Raw genomic sequence first — 25,243 nt, 5'->3', positions numbered from 1 at the left:
CAGTAAACTAGGGGAGCTAGAGACGCAGGGTGTGTGTGTGTGCGTGCCTGTGGAGTTGTAGCAGAGGCATCGACAAGCATCTGTGGGTTTACTGTCTCCGTAAATCCCACTTACCCACTGCACGCATGCAAACGCTCCACATCAAGAGATACTGACCTTTTCTTACAAGTTATTTTTTAAAATCTCAGTGCAAAACGCCAAGATGAATCACTTTGGAATTTAAATGGCACATGAATTCTTTTGGGTCAGTAATGAGGTTTAGGATATTGGAGCATTTACAGAATAACTTAAATGAAATAGTGAAACATATTTTCAAAGAATATCTTATTTATTTATATTTGTGTTGTTTTTTGATGGGCTTTCTGTGTTATTGTCATCACATGAAACTGTGACAATAATAAACACTTGATGAAATCACATATGCTCTCCAGACAAAACTGGAAGAATAAGAGCACTGTCTGGTGTTACCATTCACACATGTTGGACACAACGGGACATATAGTTGTGGTCATACGTTTACATTCACTCATCATAGATATAACAATTTGGGGCTCTTAAGGATTTGTCTGTTTTGTTTTTGTTGTTTTTGCTGTTGTTTTTTCCAGGGTGGAATGATTGTACAGCATACATCTTTTTAAAAAGCCCCCACAAAGTTTGTTTGCACAGACGCAGCTTTTAGGCACAATCCACAAATTTTCAAAAAGGTTTAAGGTCAGTACTTGGGGAAGAACATTTCAGAAGCTTAGTGTTAGCCTGCTTTATCCATGCCAAAACCATTTTATAGTTTCCTTTGGGATCATTGTCCTGCTGGAACACTCATTTGTATCCAAATTTTAACCATCTAGCTGTTGATCTGAGTTGAAGAAGTTGGAGATAGTTCTCTTCCCTCATTATTCCATTCATTTTGTGTGCCACCAAAACAGGCGCAGAGCACGATACTATCACCAGTTGTTGCAATGTTGGTACAGGTTTGAAAGCCTCATCTTTACTCCTTCAAACATATCTCTTGTCATTGTGACAATTGTGTCTTTGTTTTTGTCTCATGTGAAACATGAAACCTTTTCTTCAGAAGACTTGACCTTGATTTGTCCATGTGGGTACCTGCAAATTTTAGTCAATTTTAAGCTTTCTTGGTCAGCACGCTCTCATTCCAGGTTATACAAAAGTCTCTCCACTGTGGAAAGTGATGCTGGTGTTCCAGTAATTTCTCATTTATGGCAGGCTTGAGCCTTTGTGACTCTACGATTTTCTGGATGAACCCCAATCAGTTTCCTCTCATCTGAGGATGACAATTTGGTGGTCTTCTTACAGACCTTTATAAAGTGGTGACACATCAGAAGAACTTGTATTTGCAATTGTTTGACCTGATGACCTTGGGACCTGCAGTTGTTTAAAAATGTCTTTAAGAGACCTTCCCAACTTGTCCAAATTACTATGGCATTCACCCATGATAATACATGTAAACTGTTAACCTTAAAAGGTTTACCTTAACTTTAACTGTACCCTGCATCAGATGTGTTTGCACTACTCGATAGAACGGGATACTAACAGCTTTAAAGACTAGCTAACATCATTCCTTGGGAATGAAATGTAAGTTTTAACATACATGCTAAGAAATATCTAGAAATTTCAGCACAGCACTGGACGTGTAAGGACAGCTTACAGCCTGATAACTAGTTTGAGTCAGAAATCCTTTTCCGCTGCATGACCAGACGCTCAAATCTTCATATGAAAACTGAGATTGCAATTAGGGTGTTCTTCACACCCCTTGCATTGTCTTCATTTATTCAATATTTGAATTTGCAAATTGTGTTTGAATTGCGGACTAATCAGAATTGCAGTCATTCATGCAGAAATGTTAGCTGTCTAGGAGCTAGCTGTACATTTTGACGATTGTGTTTGCTGTAGTATTTTAACGTCCTCATTTCATGACTGGCTAGACTTTATGGAGGAGATGATGAAAGGTGCAACAGTCCTCACCATCTCGTATATCATGTCCTCTTTACACACACACTTGCTTGGATTATCTCTCCTTCTCTGTCTCTCTCTATTTTATCTGTCCCCATAAGCTGACGTACCTTCCAACTAATGCTCTGTCAAGATCATTAGGCAGTGATGGACAGCTTTTGATGTATGTCATCATTCACTGGTAGAATGTGTGTATGTTTATGGACTGAAGCAGGAAGGTTCAATCAAATTGGAGGACCTGTGTAAAGGTGTGCAGAGTGACCTTTGAGGTTTGAAAGCACAAAACACAGGAGGATGGAATGATGATGGGCTGAGATGAGAGGAAAAGAGTTGGGATGGCCTTGATTTAGTTTCGCCCTTATTGCCCTGAAAAAAAAATAATGGAAAAGAAATGGTGCTGGGAATATGTTTGAAGTGCTTTGAAGTAATATTGATAGTGTTGTTTATAAGTTAAAAGCCCAGCAGATGAAACAACCAACTGTGTTGCTCCAAAGGAAGCAGAAAGACCTATTTATGTCTGATTTTGGCAGTAGTGATATGTGCCTGTTTAATTATTTTTGTATTCAAGAGGTCAATTTTCTGAAGCTCTCTGATTTAAAACCAATATATTTTCAGTGCAGACTAAACCAAAATGTGTGATTGATCAGGGTACAGTCTTAATTCTTTCTCTTATAGCAGTGTAATGTTGAAGGGGTTCATGTGTCTGAGTCAAGAGGACTTTGGAGATTTAATTAGGGGATAAGGGGGGGGGGGGGGGGGGGGCATGAACCCAAGCTTGCTTATCTCAAGTTGGGTAGGTAAATGGCTGAAGGTTCAAAGATCCAGATATATTGCTTCCTCTGGGAGGAATGCGTGATTACGCAGGCACGTACGTGTGCGTGCTTTATGTTCACGGACACCTGCTTGTGTGTGTACGGTTTCTGACTCCCAGGCAGATAACGAAACTTGCATCTGTGATGAATGACACTGTAAACATTGAACCAGGCCAAAACAGTCCCCTGAGGACCGTCCACGTTTGAATGAGATCAGCAGAAAAAGTCCTTATCAAGCCTGTTAAAGGCCTTTCCTTTGCGTTAAGACAGAATGTGCTTTGCATCCTAATGTCATAATCTATTCTTCAATAAGCCTGAACGCAGCAGTTAACACACCCTCTGATAGTATCACACTGTGTCCTCACTGCAGCACAGGTGAGTCCTGCCTGCTACTGATAAATGATTCAAAAAAAGCAATAGAGATGGCTAAAATATAGCTGACATGACACCGCCTTCTGATGTTATCAGAGGAAACTGCCACAGCCTCCATAGATACTGAATCTCATTAGACACACTGAAGTGTTAATTTTAAGGGAGAGTATTTTCCATCTCTTCATAATTCAGAGAGACTGTTGACGTTTGAAGGGCTCTGTCATGAGGTGCCATGTGTTCCCTTGTGGATGGTGCCATCTGGCATGGTTACAGTGGGCTGCCGAGGCCACAGTGAGGGCTTTAACAGCTGATGTTTAACTGGCACCAACTTGAACCCTAAACCAGGCCGAGTGTGTGTGGGCAGCAGCACTCCCACACCTACAGTCTGCTAAGTTGTACTGCCTCTTGATGACAGATGTGGCAGTGCGAGTGCCAGAATCTGCTAGAAAATAGATGACTACAGGCATGTTTCATGTTGGGACACTGTAGGTGCCAACATGAAATCTCAAGACTGCTGTAAAAATAAATAATGAAAATATAACATTTAATTGGAAGTGCTCATCAACCTGTCCTCTGTTTCGAGTGACAGAGGCTTTAGAAAAAAGGTGGAACCGCAAAGAAGAGTACAATGTAAACCTCTCAGAGAATGAATAATGGATTATGGAGCGAAAGAAAAAGATAATATGGGTGGAAATAAAGAGAAATGGGAAACTGATGATTGACAGTGACAGGTAAGATAAGAGAGGGTGATCAAAATTCACCAGCTCACATCTGCATACATGCAACAGGCGCATTATGCAGAAACCCATCAAGGCTAGGCTGTTGATAGCTTACGGGTCCTGCAGTGTTTTTATCTGCACAATAGAGCCTCAAGAAGTGCGCTGTCCATTTTATCTTGGAATTGGGAGTTATCTTTTTACATTTTGTGAGCTCATCCAAACGTATCCATCTTTCAAAAATGCTGTTGTCAGTACAAATACCCAAGTCTGATTCTTCTCTCTCACACTCTATAAATGAGATGCCTCTCCCTTGCTTTTTATATTTCTAAAAACATTTAGAGTGGTGACTCACTGTGTGATTGATGCCACCTTCAAGATAATAAGCAGTGCTAGAGCATTAAGCTCAAATCGCTCTGAAAATTACTGTTTCTCAAATTGTGCCTGTGAAACCGATTGCCATCTCAACCTTGTTACTGAACTTAGAAGTGAAACGGGGAAAAAAGTGAAAACATTATGAATTCTCGCACGGATATACTGCTTGACATGTGCGTTCTTCATACTGAGGTCAGATGTTAAGGTCAGAACAACAGTACTGAACTTTTGGCTTGTTTGTTGTTGTTTTTTATTCAGTAAGGTTCAAAATGAAAATTCACATCCTCTGCAATAACACTGCTTTTTTTTTTGTACTCTCTTCTTACGGTGAGGTCAGTTCTTTCTGGAGAAGAAAAAATGACCCAGCAAACATTTTGACCTTAAATAGCCATCGACTGGCATTTATTTTCTTGACGTCTCGCTATGGTTGAAAAATAGTTGCAAAAGGAAAGCAATGCCAACTTTGAGACATACAGTACTCTTGAGCCACTAATTTCTCTGTATTTTAGTAGGAAAATGTGAAATGGGTCAGTATTTTGTAGAACTACGTTTATTCTTCAACACAGCCTGGAGTCTTAAGCAGCATTCTTGTAATTTCTTTAACTAGTTTTCTGGGAATAGTTCTCCAGGTTTCTTGAAGGAAATTCAACTCTGTTCTTTGGATGATTCTGCCTTTTGTTCTGTTTTATGTCAAAATGATCCCACTGTCAGACACGTGGAGTGGAGAGTGAGTATGGACCCAAATTCAGACAGCGGAAACAGAACTGAACTTAAACTAAGAGTGAGCCTTTATTAATGGTTGACATAATCCAAAGGAAAAGGGAAACGAAGACTAACCTAACCACACCTAAACTGGGAAAAATAACTAAAACCTCAATACTTGCCTCTGAAAGCAGGATGACATGGCAACCTAAAACATTAAACATGAAACTCGAACATGGACATGAAAACATGGACCAGGCCACAGACACAGACCATCCGTCGAGAAACAAAGGAAAACACACACAATATATACGCAGTGAGTAACGAGGAAATTCGCAATAGGAGGGATACACAGCTAAACCTAATCTGACATGACGAGACAAAGGGGAAGCAAAACTGAATATACTGAACACTGCACAAGGAATATCAAAATAAAACAGGAAGCATGAGAAATACGTAGGTGCAGACAAGACATGCGAGTACACTATGACAAAACAGAGACAAGACTAGACACTGAGGAAGGGAGAACATAATCACTACAAACTGAAGGAAAACAAAAGCACACTCTAAACATGTCAAAAGAATAACTAAAAACCTAAGAGCTAGAACCTAACAGAAACTAAATGATCAAAAGGGAAAATAGTACCAGGATTCCAAACATACATCACCCAAAGAGAATAACTCAACTTGGCATACTATTACACCCCAAAACAGCCCAGTCCAATGACACCCACACTGCGTTAATAATGTTGAGTTCTTTCTGGGGAGGCTGATCCTTGACTGGTAGTGCTCCACTGTGTTTTTTCTATTCCGGTATGCTTTTAGTGAATTGGCAGTGTCTTTGAGATCATTGTCATGCTGACAAATGAAGCCAATCAGATGCTTTCCAGATGGAATTGCAAAGTCAATCAAAATCTGATGGTACTTTTCTGCATTAAAAATTCTAGGAATTTTGGCAAGATCTCCAATACTTCTGGTGAAATGTAGCCCCCCAAACCATGACAGAGCCTCTGCCGTGTTTTACAGATGGATCCACTAACACTCAAAGGACACACTCACTGTTGTACTGTACCAATCTCCTGACTTCCTCCTGCACATAGGGCTGTTCGATATAACAATATATATCGGATGACGATATAAAAACGTCTATTGTTTCATTTTACGCTATCGTTTGTTTCGTGGTGTCGCAAAATAAACTGTTTACCGCAGTATTTTTTTCATCGTATTGATGATCACTGTAGAATTAATTTCTTAAAGTTCTCCCTTATATTTAAAATAACCACACTACGGACGGACAAGCAACTGCTTTTATGCGTTGTCGTTAGCAACAACGATTGCGTGGCTCCACCGTCCACTTGTTTATTTTCCACATAAGCCTTTCACAATAAGGCTGAAGATCCTGTTGAGATTTTTCAAAGTAAAATGAATCATGCGAAATAGTATGCAGAGTGTTTACGATGAGAAGCTAAAAAGAGCCGTCAGGTGCTAAAAAATAAACCTTAGAACAGGCTTTTTCCAGCAGCACGCTGTGTATTAAATACTGACAAAGAAAATGTGGCCATTTCAACTTATGTCTAAAAATGTATAGCTTCATGCATCGGTCAAAACACTCGACTCCAGGTACACGACACCCAATTGAAAACAGTAGATGGATGAGCGGAAGTGCTAAATGCATCGCTCCGGATTTCTTTCTGTTTCTTAAGGACATGACTTTAATTTGGTATAGATACTTTTGTGGGCTTGACGCTTCTTCTTTTCTCCTCCACTTGTCCATTATCATCAAATTCTTTTTAATTCTCATCACAATTAAGAATGAGACCTGAGGAACATTATCTTGTTCTGACATGTTTCTGAACAATGAATGCCAGTAAAGATCCTTGAATTCTTTAAACCGCACACAATGTTTTGGAATCACCTTGTTAGTATAAAAATACTATTTTATATGTGTCGGTATACTGTGTTAGCTTTTACATCTTTTGTAGATTTGACTAAAGAAATTATGTATTTTAGTGACAGGCTGCTTGTAACAAAAGTACCTAAAGATACAATTTAAAATTGGTTCATTGCTAAGTCTGTTACTTGTCGAGTCGAAACTGGTTCATACCGTCTGCTAGATGCCTTTTTTATGCTTGAATAATTCATAGGTCATTGTTAAGTGGCTAAAAAAATCTTCAGAAATTGGTCAGGTATAAGGTCTGGAATGAAAATGAGATAATGAAAAAGCAGTTCAAAGAAAGACTTTAAATGACCTTCAGAATACTTGGCTAACTATTGCTCAAGAGCACTTTAAAAATGACAAGAAAGTCTGGCTCCTTGGGAAGAAAATATAAAGAAATGAGGGGTTCGGGCAAGATTTTTGCACAGTAATTAAAACGTGCTGTTAGCCCAATGACTTTCTGTGACTTTCCCCCCCCCCAAAAAAAAAAAAAATCAATAATAGTTTCATATTACCCATAAATCAATCTGAACAAAATGAAACTGTCGATCAAGAGAGGAGGAAGAACGTCAAAAAAAGGTACCATAGAACAACTTAATTTACATGTAGATGAGGCTAAATGGCTCACAAGTTTTTTTTATTTATTTTTTAAAAAGGCTGAAAATAGTAATAAAAATCTGCGTATGTGACGAAGACATTTCGTGGCTTTGTCTGCTCAAAGACTTTAATTTATTTACTGAAATAATCTGAAACATTTTGTTTTACATGTGAACACATTTATAAAAAGTTTTTTTATAGTGTTTCCCTGGAAAAACATGCATGCATTTTTTGTCAATCTGAGTAAGTTATTTTTAAAATTGTTGATTCCAATATTAGTATGTATTTAAATGCCTTGCTCAACTGTACGTTAATATAGTTTGAGTGCTAATCATTTTCACTCTGATCACACTTACTCCATATCAAACACTTCTAACTTTACTAGCTAAGAGGGCGACTTCATCACAGCGTCATGTTTCCATTCAGTCTCACTAACATTGATTAACGTAATCAGAGATGCTGCATCTTGCACATAAATGAGTTTGAGATTGACGCTTCAGTTTATTAGCCGCAAACTGTCTGCACTGGTGAAGTGTAATTAAAGCTCTCACGCTGACAGCCAGTGCATGTGCAAGCCACAATGTTGTTGTTCTCAACACAGCATTCATTTTTAAACTCTTTGTGAGTTTTAATATTGGCTTAAAGATTTTAGCAATGCAGCAAAACACTAACATTTAGGCTTTAAAATGCAGAGTCCGAACCAGTGACTGACATCAGATTCTTTATCATATAAAATTACCCAAAGAGATGTTTTTGAAACAACATATGAACCTTTCCACTAAAAAGGCCCAGACATTTGGAGCTAGGACAAACATGGCTCACATTTGGCACGGTCAGTTTTACTTGACTTTACTGCACCTACATTTTGATAATGGAATAAGCTGAAATAAGATTAGATATTCCTCATGTAAACATTGAGCCCCAAGATGATGATTTAAAATTATATTCAGTAATCATTTGGTGATTGATTCAAATTTGCAAGCTTTAAAATAAGAATTTATCCCAAGAAATATATTATGACATTAGGGCCCAGACCCCCCTGCTGTTAGGCAGATATCCGCAAATGTAAAGAAACCACAATTACACAAAGTGTAGTAGAGAGTTTTCAACTATTTGTATTCATTGCGTGGTTATGATATCATGCTGGTGCTCAGACATTAAGTTTTTTTCACCATACCTGTGTTTACATTTCCTTCTTGCTTTGTGCTTAGACTGATCTGCAGGTAGCACCTGTTGATGCTTTGTTAATCATCGTTTTGCACAGATTGTCTCTGGCCCTGTTCCAAAACCTAATATAGCTGTTTGCATGAGGTATAATGACTGAACACTGTGCTTGATTGAAACGCGCAGTCAACAACTTAGTAGCATAGCACTTACCACAAAAAACTCCTCATCTCTGAATGAATGAGATCTGAACTAGCATTTTATATTCAATTACCTCTATCTTAAGTGGTTGTTATGTCGTTCAGCACCTGAGAATATCCTCCCTTTAGAATTTTTTTAGGTGTTTAGCCTTGACTCAACATTAGATTCTAAGTGGGGTTGTGATTGATTAGCGCTCGCTCCTCTCTCAGTAGAGCAAAGACTGAAACCACCAAACCTCAAAAACTGTTCCGCGGGTGCTGCAGATGGCAACCCACTGCTCCAAGTCAAATTTTGCAAGATAAGTGATTCTTTTTTTTTTCCACCATCTTCTATAAATGTGAGCAGTTGACTCAGGCATTGACGAAGAAGAGTCAAAAAGTTTGAAACTCTGCTATTAACTTTTATAAAAGGTTAATAGCAGGTTTTACTTGCCTTTATAGATACCAAACTCCATCTACCTGTAATCTCTAGGTCAAATGTTTAGTTAATTAATGATCATATCTAATCAAATTCCATGTTGGTAGAACAAGCATTACATCAATAGCCTTTAAAGATTAATGGTTTTTGGCAGCAGGAGGAAAAGATTTGTGGACTTGCTCAAAATCATGCGTGACTACTGCCCTAATTAATATTTATTCTTAATCCGAGTCAACTCTAAATTATTTGACTCTTCCTATTTTAAATTGAAAAAAGGGTTCAGTACACTGCAGTGATATATCATGATCCCGCCTGCCTTTGCAGTCAGGCAGGTAAGATTTTCTTTGGTTGACTGCAGCCCTTCTTATAAAAACCTCATGCATTTTGCAGAAGTGATCACATTACATGAAGGGCTCTTACATAACTACACTGTTCAAGTGAAATAGATTTACAGTAATGTGTGGTATCTTTATTAGGGGAGCCTCAAATAATGACCTGAGGTTAGACGTGCTCGGAAGTTGATTTCACAGGTAGCTGTTCAGTTGCGTCATAGCGCTTCAAGCTATGGATTTATCGAGGCAACAGAGCCAAATCTATTTATCCCTCTGCTTGAAAAAATATCCTATCTTTCGATTCTAAAAAGCTACGATCTTTCCAACGTTGTGAAGAAGTCTGTCGACTCGCTTTTTTTTTTTTTTGTGAGATGTGATAAATTACTGATGGTCTGTTTCAAGATTTATGACCTGCTGTCTTGCCTGTGTGGCATTATGAAGTTGGGACGAGTGACACATTCTAATATTCTACACTTAATGGTGAATAATGTCACACACTACTCTCACAGAGCCCATAAGTATCAAAGCAAAGGAATATTCAGTATGCTCAAACTCAATTTGAAACCCACCGGTGGGAAAATGGCATTTCTAATGGAGGACGGAGACCATCTGATTTGAGGTTGAGAGCGGGCTGATCAGAGGTATTTTTCTGTGGCATTGCTGGCGCTATCAATTTGAAATGGTGATTTGGATGGCAACGCTGTGGCCTCGACAGGTAATCTGGTACAAGCATTAGTGCCTGTTAAGTGGCTCGGTTTAAGTGTCACACCTTGTCCATCAGTCTTTATTTGGCCAAACAAGGACTTTCCTTTTGCCCTCAGATCCTTCTTCAGCGCAGGTAACCACACGGTGATAGGCCGGCAGAGGTGCTGACACCCCAAATCGACAACAGAGTAATGTAGTGTAAATGAATGAACTGACCCGCCACGTCAACTGCCATCAACCCCCAACCCTTTGTAAAGCCACCCCCCCTTTAATCCCCTCATCTAACCACTCAACCTCCACGATAAGGGGCTGCAACCCTGGAAGAGCACCTAATTGCAAAGGGTAATTAATGCTAACAGGCACGTGCTCATGAAAAGGGTAGAAATAACGAAGGACTTTAATATCCTCATCAGATAGGAGCAGATTAATTTCTGCTTAGATGTAATGATATTTCCTTGCAGAAACACTTAAAGCTAATTTCTAGTAAATGGATGATACGTATATCAGCACAGTTAAATATCTGACAGAAACTGGAGCGCATTTTCCTATACTCCGTAGAGCACCAATAAATAACAGTGATATTCAACCACAGACATATCCACTGTCTTGTAATTTCTTATGCTCAACAAGAGTGTGCTAAAATTTAAGTCAAAGCTTTGAAATTAATCGGGTTTAAATTACAGATGCCTTATTAGCCCCAATCAAATCATATTTTAAAGCACTCACAGGATTTTGTAAGAATATCAAATATCACATTGTATAAAAATGAAAGCACAAGGAAATGTTCCATCATGGTATTGGATCATGGCACAAATTAGAATAAAATTCCATCATGTTAAATGTGTTAAAACTTTTAAAATTCACAGTACAGGAAGGAAACCCACTGACTTTGTGCTGCTTTTTGTTTAAATTATAATGGAAATCAGTCAAAATTCAAGCTGTGAGAGATATAATCTGTTAGCAGCCAGAAGTATATGTTTTCTATTAAACCTGTACAACCAGGAAAACTCAAGCAGTGTGTGGATGGTTGACGAGTTTGCTGGCAAAAAAGATTTGGACGTCTGAGTGTTTGTCACTGGCAGAACCTCCAGATTTTTGGAGTTCTGCTTCTCTGTTACTGTTGTTATGAACAGTAATTTTTATTCACTTTATTATTTGAAGATTCTTGGTTGCAAATAATCCATAAGGTTTTATCATAAAGTTTCAGGAATCTGCCAAATCTGACTAGGTTCCTCTTCAAGATCTTCTTCTCATGCACTTCTGGACCTCTCTGCTGTTTTTAGATTGCTAACTGGATGATGACTTGCACCTTGCACCTGAAACTCGAACAACTTATGGTGCTGAGGATCATCACTGGTTAGTAGGGCTGCCACGATTAGTCGACTAGTCACGATTACGTCGACTATCAAAATCGTCAATGACAAATTTAATAGTCGACGTGTCGTTTAAAGCCTTGAAAGATCCTGAAAGACGCAGGAATAAGTAGTAGGATTTAAGAGTGTAATAACGAACTGAAACAGAAGATGGCAGCACTGCATTAACAAGGATGCCAGCTACCGTTAATCCCAGAAGAGGAAGAAGCAACTGCGGTATCGTAGCTGTGTCCAAATTCAGGCCACATCCTTTGGAGGCCGCATTTGAAGGCGGATAATGTTACAGCGACGTGATGAAGGCTTTCCAAATTCGAAGACTTCTGCAAATGCAGCCGACAAATGCGTCCTACTTTTCCCCAGATTTGAAGGATGGGTCGGGCGTAAACTTTGTGGCCCAACCTATCTCAGAATTCATAGCACGGCTCAGCCAATTCCAGTTTCCAACAATGGCAGCAGCTACTGAGTTTTAATATTACTCTTATTACTCTTTCTGGGTGACAAAATAAACTTTTAACATATTTTCAGGCGAGAATGTAGCTGTGTAAACGTTAAATATCTGCTCGGTTTATCAAGACATCACATATTTGCAAAAGTCTGTTACCCACCAGCTCGATAGCTAGCCGGGGGGTTCAATGGTCACTCGAGCCGGCAAGAACTGCGGACTCCTGGCAAATCGTTTTCAAACCCCCGCTGTCTTTCGCTACTCAGGTTAAACATGTAACGTAAGCCACTTAGATAACTTAAAAAGGTTATTGTTTTGCTTTTTTTTAGTGTTTTATTTGTTCCTGAGTAAATCGGTTTGGCTGAGAGTTAGTTTTCACACGGCTGAATAAACATCAAACAGAAAACCGATTAAACGGTAGTGTGAGATGGTCGAGAATTTCCACCAGTGTCCTGTTATATTTTAGATAGCAAGGAGCAGACTGCTGAGTTTATTAAACTCCACTGAAACAATCTACAAATTTCATTAAAAGTTTAATAAACTGTCATCTTGTCTTTATTTTTAGTTTGCACATACCTTAAACACTTCAAGCTGTAAGCTGATGATAGTTATATAAGAGCAGATGCAGCTGGTGCAATAAGCTGTACGTTTTACGTCCAGTGCATGCATGCTCTGATTAGTTGACTAATCGCAAAAATAATCGGTGACTAGTCGACTCAAAATTATTGTTTGTGGCAGCCCTACTGGTTAGAGCGTCACAACATAGCTGGGCTATAACAGAGTGCATGTTAGACCAGCTTTAATGGATAATGGGGCTAAACAAAAGTGAAAAAAATGACTGGCAAACCAACTTAAAGAGAAGAAACCACATTTCAGTTGAGAGACTAGAAACTAAATTTGAATAAGAGTTTCATTAGTTGAGGAATTGGATGTCTGATCATATATAAGTACATTTTTTGTTCTGTTTGCTTAAACATCAGCAAACTGTTCTTTAGTGCTCTTATGGTGTAATTATACTTTTAGAAGTGGGTATTTGTTTCTTATTGATGCCCTTTGCAGTGGTATTTCAAATACCAGTGAGCATCTTATTAAAACACTGTACATTAGTGTATAAAAAGTGAAGAGGTACGAATACTCTTTAAATCTCCTGCATACATTTCTTGCTTGCATTCTCACTTGCAAATGTATGTGTGTTGATGAGCAGGATAAAAGGCTGGGATGATGGATCTACTCAGACTATAACCAAGTTAAATGAGAGACAAATGCTAAAAGGTGCACAAGCATTGTTCGTGGAGGATAAGGGATGTGATGGCAATCACACCCTTGACGAAACAATTATCCTTCCTCTCAGTCTGCTGCCACAGCTGACACTGAGGCCAAGATGGGAGCATGCGCTCCACTGATCAACTCTCTCATCGCCTCCATATTTCTCCTTCTCCCCTCATTTTTTTTTGTCCTCTCTGCACCTAGCTATCACTGTAATTAGTGCTTCTGTCATTGGCTCTGACATGGGTTTGCACGTTAATGTGTGGTTGTTACAAAGCGAGAAGCTCAAAGTATGTTTGTGTGTTTGCATCACGGTGCGTACTTGTGTGATGGGGGATAAAGCGGAGTAGCAATAGGTCGACTCCCAGAGCGATCGATTCTCAATCGCCATAGAAGCACTTTCCTCCTTTTTTTTTCCTTTTTCTTCTTCGTCTTTTTTTTTTTTCCAATTCAACACATGATTAAAGCCGGCGGGGCAATTACCATTCATCTGGAAGGAGACAGGAAGAACAGGCCCTCAAAGAAATGTGAGAATCAATCCATTATGTGCAGCTCTTTTCCTCCCTCTCTTCTTCTTTCTCCCTTCCAGCTCTGTGGCTAATCTTCCCCTGCCGCCTCCTTTCTCTTCCTCTCATTCTCTTTTTCTGTCTCTGTCCATATTCCTCACCTGCTCACTGCTCTTTTTGTTTCTGCATTGTAGACTAACTTATATCTTTCTGTCACCCATTCGATCCATCATTACCATTGCTTTGTCTCTGTTCTCATTATCCTTGGTCACCATTTTTGCTTCCTTTAGCCACATTCAGACATTTTTCCACTTCTGCTGTAGTACTACTCCCTGCAGTATCAGGAATACGTCCTCTTGCTTACCGTTTTTCACAAAGAGAACACTAAAGCAATTCTGTGATTTGATGTCTCTCTAGATTAATATTTCTCCTCTGAAATAACATCTTCAAAACTTTCCAAAAAGGGCAATATTGTTTGTATTTGAGTAAGACTTGTTATCTTGCCATCTGGACATTTTGTTTGACTTTACTGTGTAAAATGGCTTGATGTGACTATGTCTTGATTTGGTGATACAGAAATAAAATCAAACTTAAGGTCATCCCCAGATGGCTCGAGGGTCTAGGTTTTCATATTAGGGACATCAAATATCATGTTCTCTTCAACTTACACAAAAATATAAAAGGATATTTAGTTTACTTCATGTTCTTCAAATGCACACCATATGAAAGGTTTTCTAATAAAACATAAAAAAGATCATGCAGACAAATTCTTAAATTCAGTCTATAAACTCTTTTCACTTAATGTAAATTAAGTTAATTTAAAATTTAAATCGCTTGTATAGTCGAGGGTTGTGCAACCCCAACTTTTTGTTTCACAGGCCTGGAGAAACCTTTGGAAAAGTTATATGACACCTGCCACCTTCAAAATGTACTTCTGCACTCTATCTGTAGCCTCCTCTCAGCAGCTGTTTAGTTTTGCATGAGCAGTGTTTTTAACAATATATGGATAACATTGGACATCTTGGTGAAATTTCTGCTGGTGGCAAAATAACGAACCCTGTACTTTACCTATACCACAAAAAAACAAACCTAAGATTCAGAGAAAGTATGATCTTTTGGGGTATAATGTTCTCAGACTGAGATATTGCACTTCCCATCACGCTGTTCTCCCAGTTAGTAGTAGTTGACGGTAATGCAGAAACATTGTAGTAATGCACAACCAAAGGAAAAGAAACATAATACCAAACATGGAAACAATGTAGGTTCACACAATTTGCAAAATTCTTAATTTGGACCCCAGAAAGCACAATATGTTTTAGGTAAGTGATACCTGAGTAATGCAGTACTGTTACCCTTCTAAATTTCATAGATAATGCTGGATTGGCTGCTGGAAATGAAAGTTACAGTAACCACAAAATGATTTTTTTTTTTTGAAAGAAATTGTGAGGATTTTAAAAACCAGAGCCTATGATACGTAGCCGTTTCTATAGTCTCTGTAAAAGGTTAAATAGTCTCTATAAAAACATTGGTAAGGTACTTGCTGCTTGTGAGAAAAGTGGATAAGGTACAGTAAGTTTACAAGCTGCTTAGTTCCTGTGTAATACATCATTTCTGTATATCCAAATATCATCCATTTGTTTAATTTAATCTTTAACAGAAGAGAGACATTTAAATGAATTGAATACACATAAAGTAGCATACACATTCAAAAAGGGTGACCGTATACATCCACTGAGTGAGAGCAAACTTGTGTGCAACAGCCTGTAAAATCAGCTCATTTATGATCCATTTTGCTCATCTCATTCCTCATGAGAAGTGATAAGCAGCATGTGTGTGTACATTTCCACCTTTGATAGAAAGGTGACAGCTGGCCACAATCCACGGCCTGAGAACTTGGCTTTTTACACCAAAATCACACAGCCGAGTCCTCGTTCATCAAAACTGAGAGGTGTAGACTCTCTTCCCCGACGCAGCAGGAAAGCGTGACTGATTGAAGTTGATTTCCCCTTGCAGAGCTTTGCATTGCAGCCGAGTAGAGAAACACGCAAAGACGGTCGAGTAGGCAGACGTGGACGGGCTTGTTAAGTAGCAACCAGGCCCCCACAAAGACTGTTGAATTGCGATTACACTTGTGTGGAGACAAGTGAGTGGTCAACTGTGGTGTGTGTGCATGTGTGTGAGAGAGAGCAGAAGTAGTGGAAACATGGGCATCAGATATCAGATCATGGCCTTTTTAAGATGATAATCTGTACTTGATACAGACCAGCTGCGGAGACATGGAACTGTGAAAGTTCCATGTCTCCAAAACAGAAATAGGGACCTTATTTGTACAAAATTCTAACACAACAATGACCAAACTGCTGCAATGGGTTGGTTTAGAAAATTTCAAAATCTCTGCAGGAACATCACCAAAATAAGTACATGTATTGCTGGAAGGATAGCCAGCACTGCTTGAAGCGAGAAACACTGAAGCACGTTCTGAGCAGCTGCTCAAAGGCGCTGGAAGAGGGATGGTATTGACAGAGGCACGATCAGGTGTTGAAGAGATCTTGCCCCATGAAACTGACACCTTCATCAGTGCTACAGACAAGACCTACTGCAAAACCACCTGCAGGCATTCCACCCTTATACCATCAGCATCAAATGAAGTTCTCCAAACACATTGTGGTAGTCCAAGTGGTTCTGTAAGAGCAGGCAGTTCCTTGTGAAGATTGCTTGTAAGACACCTTAGAAAGAAGTTCAAAACTGCGTGGGATTAAGACCCTGTCATTTGGCAGGTTATTTGGCATTGAAGGAGTGAAGATAAAGAAGAGCATTTGCCTCAAGAAAGGCTCATCTCAGTTAAATATCTTAGAAACAGGAAAAATGGCCAAACGAAAGGATATGAGTGAATTTGACGAAGATCAGATTGTCATAGCTAGTTTTACAGATGCTCTGGGTCGGATCATCTGTAAAACTGCTCTGCAGTGCTCAGTGTCTATCAAAAGTGATCCAGTAAAGGTAACAGTGTTGAACCGACAACAGGGTCATGGGTTGCCGTGGCTCACTGATACACGTAGAGAGCGAAGGCTGGCCCATATGGTCCGATCCAACAGACCAACAACTGTAGCTCAAATAGCCAAAAATGTTGATGCTGATTGGGATAGAAAGGTGTCAGAATACACAGTGCATCATTATTGGTTGTGTGTGGGGCTGCTGACCAGTCGGGGTGCCCATGCTGACCCCTGTCCACCACTGAAAGCACTGACAATGGGCACATGAGCGTCAGAACTGGATCACGGAGCAATGGAAGAAGGTGGCCTTCTTCCATTACTCTATTTAATCACGTTTTCTTTTGCATCACATGGATGACCAAGTGTGTCACTTACCTGGGGAGCACCTGGCACCAGGATGCAGTATAAGAAGGGAGGCACTGTAATGCTTTGGACAACGTTCTGCAGGGGAAACCTTGGGTCCTGCCATCCATGTGATGTTACTTTGACACGTACACCTTTCCATGGAAACAGTATTCACTGATGGCAGTGGTGCCTTTTGGCAGGATAATGCTGAAAAGCTAAATTGGTTCAGGAATGGTTTAAGGAGCACAATAAAGAGTTTGAAGTGTTGAATTGGCCTCTAAATTCTCCAAATCTCAAACCAATCACGCATCTGTGCGGTGTGCGGGGCAAACAAATCCAATCCATGGTTGGCACACCTTGCAACTTATGTGACTTAAAGGATCCATTGCTAACATCATGGTGCCAGATACCACAGCACACCTTCAAGGGTCATGTGGAGTCCATGCCTCAATGAGTCAGGGCTCTTTTTTTTTTCATCAAAAGGTGGGACGACACAATATTAGGCAGCTGGTCATAATGTTATGCCTGATCAGTGTATAATTTACTTGACTGCAGCTGTTCCAGCTTCTATAATAAGTAAATTCAATGAGCATAAAAAAAAAACGTACTTTTCCTATACTCATTAGGATAGGAAGAGGGACTACAGCAATACTTTTAGACTGTCAGTAGTTAGTAAAGATACGTTTTTGTCTGCTAATCATGTTTAAGTTTCCAAAAATATTGGATTGTTTGAATTTCTTGTAGCTGATGATTGTCCTAAATATACGCTCAACTAAGTGAATGTAAAATGTTACCATCTGTTTCACTTCTTTTACTAGCATAGGACACTTAGTTTTTTTAAATTGTATTTCTATTTCTGTCTCACACGTTCATTTAGTGAATTTCTTCATTTTAGCTACCATAATTAAAATGTTACCTTTAAGAATGATTCATAAAGAGAGTAAAGACAATTTACTCAGTGCAGCTGTTTAACTGAATTTTGCTACAAGCATGCAAATCGGAGCGAGACATGAAACAAAACAATGTTTGGATTTTGTCCCTCTTATCTATGATGGCCATTAACATTTTCACTTTTTCCCCATTCTCTTTAATTTCCTTTAAAATGCTGTTCCACATCGCTTTGTAAGCCTAATGGTAGCCCCAAATGATTCCTTTTGTCCATCAACAGAATTGCAAACAAACACACATCACCATAAAACACTACATTGCCTCCATGTCCTGAAGGGGACAGAGCAATGAAATTGATTGATTATCAGCGAACAGGATCAGAGCAAAGATATTCTCTGGAAATTAATGAGGCCATTGTATTAACACATTTTCTTTTCATTAGAGTTCACACTAACCTCTATTCTAATAAAGTGCCAAGAATAAAGAGTGCTTTTAAGGTGGCAGACCTTCGTTGGTGGTTAATCATATAAATGACACATTACCAATTAAGCCCCACCAGCACTGGGCATTTAGGCTTTTAAGTGGGCCCAGATTACCCTAAACCACTCCACTAAGAACTTTTAATTACCATCCCTACCAGGAGAAGGCCCAAGTCAATGAACACATCAATGTGTGGATAAAGTCATAACTTGTGTCTAATTGCCATGATTGACTTTTAGGTTTGTTTGTTTTTTATTTCTTGACAAAATGTGCTGAAATTGTGTTTATGGAACAGAGTATCAAGTTGTAGACAACAAAATCTGCACTAAAGAGTCAACAGAAGAAAAAACAAAGTCAGAAGTAAGGCCAAGAGAACATTTTATACTTCTCACTGAGCTTAGATCTGCATTAACATCTGGCATGGGAAGTTTTAGATGAACTTAAATGTAAGCAATTAGAGAAGGTGTTGTGAATTCATAAAAAGCTCGTTGGGCTTGTACAGCAAGCGATGCTAATAGCTTTTTGTGTATATCTCATTAGGCTAGATGGAACTAAAGCAAACCACCATCCAGAAACAATTAAATTATATGCATGCAAAGTGAAATCAATTGTCAATTATGTTATCGTGTCATTTCATCCAATGAGGTGTGGATTTTTTTTTTCCATTGTGTTCATCTGTCAGTGCGTCTGCAAGTCCTGCCATAGCTCTGGTGATTATTTGACATGAGACGAACTTTCCTTTCGTATGAAGCCCAAGTTATGTTGTTAATTAAAAAGAAGAGAAAGATCCTGACAAGGAAGTTGAATTAATTACATGTTGATGTTCTTGGAAAGTAACAGAATGTGGTAAATTTCTCTTGAGACTGAAGATATGGCCAGCTAACTGAGAAATTTAATTCAGCTTTAGGAGCTGCTATAAAACCACATGATGCATTTTCATGAAATAGTCAGGGGGACAGAAATAATAGTCCGGAGAATTATAATTCAGTGAACATATTGCTAAAATAATAAAATGGTTTTCTATGTAAAATGCTTTTGTTGGGTAAAATCAAAGAAGTGTCTGCATTTCCCCTGGACACACATGCTGATTGGGAACTTATTTAATTGGTTTTCAGGACCTGATAAAGCAGAGCTGGCATAAGAAATTACATATTGGGGGATTTTTTTCCATAGCTGAAACATAATTTTTTTTACTATTTTCTGTATTAAAGATAGCATAGCCATAGTGACTGGAAATAAAGTCCAACTAAGACACATCTACTACTGTAAAGTGCCCAAGGTCAGGTTTCTTTACTATATCTTTATCTGTATTCAGCGACTGATCAGCAACTATAAGCTTTAATGGCTACTAATGGATACAGATCAAATAGAATGGGGCATGTTATAAAAAATAGACATTTTATATAATCATACAGACACTTATTACAAGATTATGATAAAAAAAATCCCTTTTAAATGCACAATGTATAAATCCCCTCCATAACCATGATATATGTGCTGTTATGTCATGGTGATGGAAGCATTGTAGTAGTGACAACAAGAGTATTCTTGCAATAAATACAAAAATTGGGCTTTAACCCTCATAATGTCCTCCCGATTTCCATACAACTGGGGTGATCAGGGGTCAAAACTGTCCCCGCTTCATTTGAGTGTTTTTTAAAGTATAAAGTATAAATTGTCAATCAATTCAGTGTTACACCTTAGTTTTACTTAAGACCAACACATTAACACAAAATTTACCCAACATTTTACATTTTAGGGCCACCACACCTTGTTTACAAAAAATACACCCTGTTTTTTAAGCGAAAATAAAACAAGAAAATTAAATATTTAATTGTTTAGATAATTTTGACTATCTGACTAACTACAGAGTGCTGTATGTTGAACTTTAGTGAGAATTTTTTTTTTGAACCATTTAAATTTTTTAAATGGCAGCACATAATCACACCTGTGGTCCTCAGGGGTCAAAAATGTCCCCACTTCATTTGAGTGTTTTTTAAAATATAAAGTATAAATTGTCAATCAATTCAGTGTTACACCTTAGTTTTACTTAAGACCAACACATTAACACAAAATTTACCCAACATTTTACATTTTAGGGCCACCACACCTTGTTTACATAAAGTACACTGTGTTTTTAAGTGGAAATAAAACAAGAAAATAAAATATTTAATTGTTTAGATAATTTTGACTATTTGTCTAACTAAAGAATGCTGTATGTTGAACTTTAGTGAGAAAGTTTTTTTTCAAGCGTTTATAAATTTTAAATGGCAGCACATAATCACACCTGTGGTCCTCAGGGGTCAAAAATGTCCCCACTTCATTTGAGTGTTTTTTAAAATATAAAGTATAAATTGTCAATCAATTCAGTGTTACATCTTAGTTTTATTTAAGACCAACATATTAACACAAAATTTACCCAACATTTTACATTTTAGGGCCACCACACCTTGTTTACATAAAGTACACTGTGTTTTTGAGCAAAAACAAATTGAGAAAATAAAATATTTAAATGTTCAAATTATTTTGACTATCTGAATAACTACAGAGTGCTGTATGTTGAACTTTAGTGAGAAAGTTTTTTTTGAACCATTTATAAATTTTAAATGGCAGCACATAATCACACCTGTGGTCCTCAGGGGTCAAAAATGTCCCCATCTGGTTTGATTGATACTTAATTAATATGAAGTGGATTTTTCCCCCACTTTTAATTAAAACTTAATTCAAACATTTTTAAACATCTTTTTTTATTCCATTTCAAATTTAAGTCTGATAAAAACCTCATAAAAATGAATTTTTTCTTTGTTTTTGGGTAAAAAATAAATTAAATCATCAGTTATTGTGATTATCGTTTCACAACCAGAGTCGGTTGCTTTAACAGATGATCACAGACGGGTTTATGTCAAAGTTAATTTAGAAAGCTGTTTTTAAACTACTTAAAGTTTTTTACTGGCAGCAAATAATCACATCTGTTGTCCTCTGGGCCCAAAAATGACCCCGTTTGCTTTGACTGTTTATAAAGCAAGAAGTATAAAATATCATCCATCTCTGTGTTTCAAGGTTTTATTCAACTTTATTCCAACTCATTACCTGACAGTTTTCTATATTTTGGCATGATAGGACACCAGGGCATGAGTCTGAGTGAACACATGAGAGCCTGAAGCAAGAACAAAGGCGTGTCCATGTTTTACCCAAGTGCAGGAGGAAGCTCAGGTTCATTCCTCTGTACTGGTCCCATCAGGAGGAAGCTCAGGTTTATTCCCCTGCACTGGTCCTATCAGGAGGAAGCTCAGGTTCATTCCTCTGCACTGGTCCCATCATGGACAGCTTTCTTTCTGCACTTGCAGGCCAAGGGTCATATACAGTAAACAAGTTGTTACAGGTGATTGTTTTCTTTTGGAAACCTGCAATGTTAGGGACAACTGGCGTGTCCTGACTGCAGGACAGACGGTTTGCCATCGTACACTAGCATGTTCCATGTACAGCTGGACCTGCATCACATGCTGCCCATGCTTTTATCTCATAGCTCCTTGGTTTACTTGGATGTTCTGTTGGACAGAGTCCTCTGAAGGGGACTTGGTGCTCATACAGTCACATCAGTACCAGGATCTGACATCACAGCAGGAGACACGCCCACTTGCTCCATACACCTCAAATGGGAGCACGTTTGTGTCATGAACGATGATCATCTATTGTGTCTTTATCAAGAAATGATATCCTTTTTGTGCTTCTATGATTAATCTTGTGTCACCTTTAAAACTTCTCTACCAGACTCAGGATGTCATAAACTGGCCGTAGCGACTCTACTGGATGCACGGCAGTAAGAATCAACACACCCACATACGCCTACAGCTGCATTCGGTCCATTTTTCTTCCTCTCTCGTTGTCCCTCCTTGTTCGTCATTGAGTTGGCTGTAGAGCAGGTCATCTGCTGATTGGATGGTTGTTGGTTCAATCTCTGTGTGATCTAGTCTGGAGTTCTTACCAAGGTGTCCTTGGGCAAGTTACTGAACCCCAACTTGGTCTCTGATGCATCCATTGGCATGTAAACGTTCAAAGGCAGAATACAAGCAGAATACACTGTGTGTAATGCTTTCAGTACTCGAATAGAAAAGCCACTGAAGGAGTATGGGACCTGGCACATGTGCTTGGACTGTGGTAGATCGTCTTTCTCTGAGGCACATGAGAGAGTCATGCATCGTCTGACACTGGGAAGGATAGAAGACCAGATCAATGTTTCCTCACATTACTGCAAATACTCCTCTGTCTCAGCTGACTCCTCTTTCTTGCTTGATTCTTTGTCTTCATCATAATTAAAATAGAAGATGTGCAGTCCTCTGACACATCTTCTATTTCAGTTTCACATCCTGAAAATTCAAGAAACTTCAAGAAGCCCAGTCACTTTCTTTCCAAGCTCCTCAGACTACCATGCCCTGGAGGCCTGAGAACCTACTTGAACATAGTTCAGATTCTTCATCACTTTCCTTCACTTCATACCCTTCTTCCACTTCTGCAGGTGGGTGATGTGCTTTTTCAGAGAAAGGTTAACATGTGCTCTAAATATTGGCTATATTTTCATTATCTTCTAACCCTGGATCTTCCTGAACATTGATTCTTCCTCCTCATTATACTAGAGGACAATATGTGCTTTGTCCTGCTGCTCATTGCTTTGCACAACATGGTAAAAAAATGTATGCTCATCAAAGTATGCAAATCTCTAGTGCAATGGAGGCTTGTGAGCTACTTTCTGTGTATGTATTATTGTAGGGTCGACCTTACAATACGAAGCACTTTGATGCGACTGTTGTTGTGATTCGGTGCTGTGTAAATAAACTTTCATTGAATATAGAGCACCTGCCTCCTCATTGTGCTGCCTGTTGTTGTTGTTGTTTTGGTTGTTATGCCCAGTGCTTGACCCCACACATCAGTGATCCAAGATCAAAGATGTTTGAAAGCAGTATGTTGTGAAAATATGGCCCTTTGCAACACTTTGTACTTTGGGGTCATTTTTGACCCCTGAGGACAGCAGCTGTTATAAAATCCAATAAAAACCCCATAAATAAATCAAATTACTTAAAACTTATTCCAATCACGCATAGTATAGTAATGAATAACTTCTGTTATTTTCAGACCATTTAATGAATAAAAAACACATTTTTGATAGCAAAAGATTTCTTTAGAGGACAAAAATGACCCGTGGACATCACAAGGGTTAAATCAAAAGGCCACTTTAGTAAGTAGAAGTAAGAGTAGAAGAAACTTAAGCTGCAGAATTGACTGCACTTTTCCCTCTTCTGAGAAATGCAAACTTCAATCCACACCTGTACCTCAAGTTGAGGATAGCATCCTTAGTTCTACAAATTTGGCAAACAAAGCTTGTTTACAAGACGGCATCTCATGAGGTGTGTTTGTTTTTCAAAGGCTGTCAAAGTTCCCTTTTTTGCCTGTTGCAGTGAACCATGTAATGCTATTAGTCAGCTTTTGCATTTCAACACTGTGAGAGCATCAGAATTCTTCACGACGCTTTTCTTTCTCTCTGAGCTCATCTTAAAGCGGCTCTGGCAGCAGCTTAATTTTCACTATCTGCAGAGCCATGGCCCCTTCATGTTTGTTATTAACTGATACACAGCTCCATCCCAAATATGTTATTTATTTATTTATTTTTGAAGAATTTGAGCAAAGTATCTGAGGGCGATGGCAATGTTGAGCTATTTCACAGCCCATTTCCTAATTGCCATCTTCACCTCAATCAGCTGTGTTTTCCACCACTCGGCTTACTGTTCCTGCTTCTGACACTAACAACAAATGCTCTGCTCACTGTGCCTCTGCCCTGTAATACACACACTCCTACAGACAGTAACACGTTGTCATAAACTCACGCACACAGACGCACCTTACGTTAACACACAAAGACCAGCTGCCTGTCAGATTGGAACAGCTGGAATAAACACGTAAAAACCAGCGTGCTAAGAGGTTGCAATCAAATTCTGAGCACCACCAACACAATTGGGGAAAGGATGTGATGAACAGATGGAATGTCAGGCAGCTGACTGAATGCTGCTCAGTGTAGGAGCCAGACTTCGGGCTCCCCAGTTTTATATTATAGGATTAGTCACGATGGAAATTACCATGAATGTTAAGTAGCTGGCAGTGGTGGAACGATAATTCATATCCTGAAGTAAAGTACCATAACCACAATGGAGAAATATTATTATAGTACTATTGCATGTAAAAGTCTTCAATTCAAGCTTTTACTTAAACTTAATATACTGTTCTTTTTCTTGTATTTTCTTGTATGTATGGGCCATTTCATCTCTTTGTTAGGTCATATATCAAATCATGCTGTATATAAATATATATTTTAAATGGTCCGTCAACCCACTTCCAGCATGTTTTTCTTCTCACTTTGAAAGCTGAGACTGTGTTTGAGCGCATACATCTAGAAAGCTATTAAAGATAAAAAGCTATACTTTTCACTGGCAAGAAAAATTGTTCAAGATCTCCAATTTGGGATATATACCAAAAAAAGTGTGTTGGCTAGTTAACATTTTTTTTGTGTCAAATTTTACGTTTTAAATTTGATCGGACACTAATAAAAACTTAACATAGCAGTGTGGCATTTTCTGAATGATAAATATAGTTGTATTTAGACA

General features: G+C 38.6%; 2 long non-coding RNA genes across 2 annotated transcripts; one reads left to right on the top strand and one right to left on the bottom strand.

Annotated features, from left to right (window-relative positions):
• The first annotated feature begins 915 nt into the window (after positions 1-915).
• On the top strand, positions 916-22,230 carry LOC146499549 (uncharacterized). Its single transcript, XR_014870289.1, has 2 exons — positions 916-21,843; positions 21,884-22,230. It is a non-coding gene; the product is annotated as an uncharacterized LOC146499549 (long non-coding RNA).
• Positions 21,183-23,812, bottom strand: LOC146499548 (uncharacterized). The gene is made up of 2 exons (XR_014870290.1): positions 23,198-23,812; positions 21,183-22,479 (listed from the first exon to the last, which is right to left on the bottom strand). It is a non-coding gene; the product is annotated as an uncharacterized LOC146499548 (long non-coding RNA).
• Between the last annotated feature and the right edge of the window lie 1,431 nt (positions 23,813-25,243).

The sequence above is a fragment of the Neolamprologus multifasciatus genome, chromosome 17 (assembly GCF_963576455.1).
Source record: "Neolamprologus multifasciatus chromosome 17, fNeoMul1.2, whole genome shotgun sequence".
Taxonomy (NCBI): Eukaryota; Metazoa; Chordata; class Actinopteri; order Cichliformes; family Cichlidae; genus Neolamprologus; species Neolamprologus multifasciatus.
The sequence above is the reverse complement of the archived record's forward strand: the minus strand, read 5'-3'. Positions and strand labels throughout refer to the sequence as shown.